Source organism: Arachis duranensis, chromosome 9 (assembly GCF_000817695.3).
Source record: "Arachis duranensis cultivar V14167 chromosome 9, aradu.V14167.gnm2.J7QH, whole genome shotgun sequence".
In the NCBI taxonomy this organism is placed as follows: Eukaryota; Viridiplantae; Streptophyta; class Magnoliopsida; order Fabales; family Fabaceae; genus Arachis; species Arachis duranensis.
In genome coordinates this window covers 60,901,867-60,902,218 of record NC_029780.3, presented here as the reverse complement: position 1 = coordinate 60,902,218, position 352 = coordinate 60,901,867, and positions in this window count along the sequence as shown.

The following is a 352-nucleotide window of genomic DNA, read 5'->3' as shown; positions in this document are numbered from 1 at the left end:
GCTTGGTGTGTGTTTGGGCTGAGCTTGATCTATCCACGAGCTGAGACTTCTTTTGGAGTTGAACGCCAAGTTGTAACGTGTTTTGGGCGTTCAACTCTGGGTCGTGACGTGTTTCTGGCGTTTTACTCCAGACAGCAACATGGAACTGGCATTGAGCGCCAGTTTACGTCGTCAATTCCTGAATAAAGTATGGACTATTATATATTGCTGGAAAGCTCTGGATGTCTACTTTTTAACGCCGTTGAGAGCGCACCATTTGAAGTTCTGTAAATCAAGAAAATTCATTTTGAGTGCAGGGAGGTCAGATTCCAACAGCATCAGCAGTCCTTTGTCAGCCTCCTATCAGAGTTTT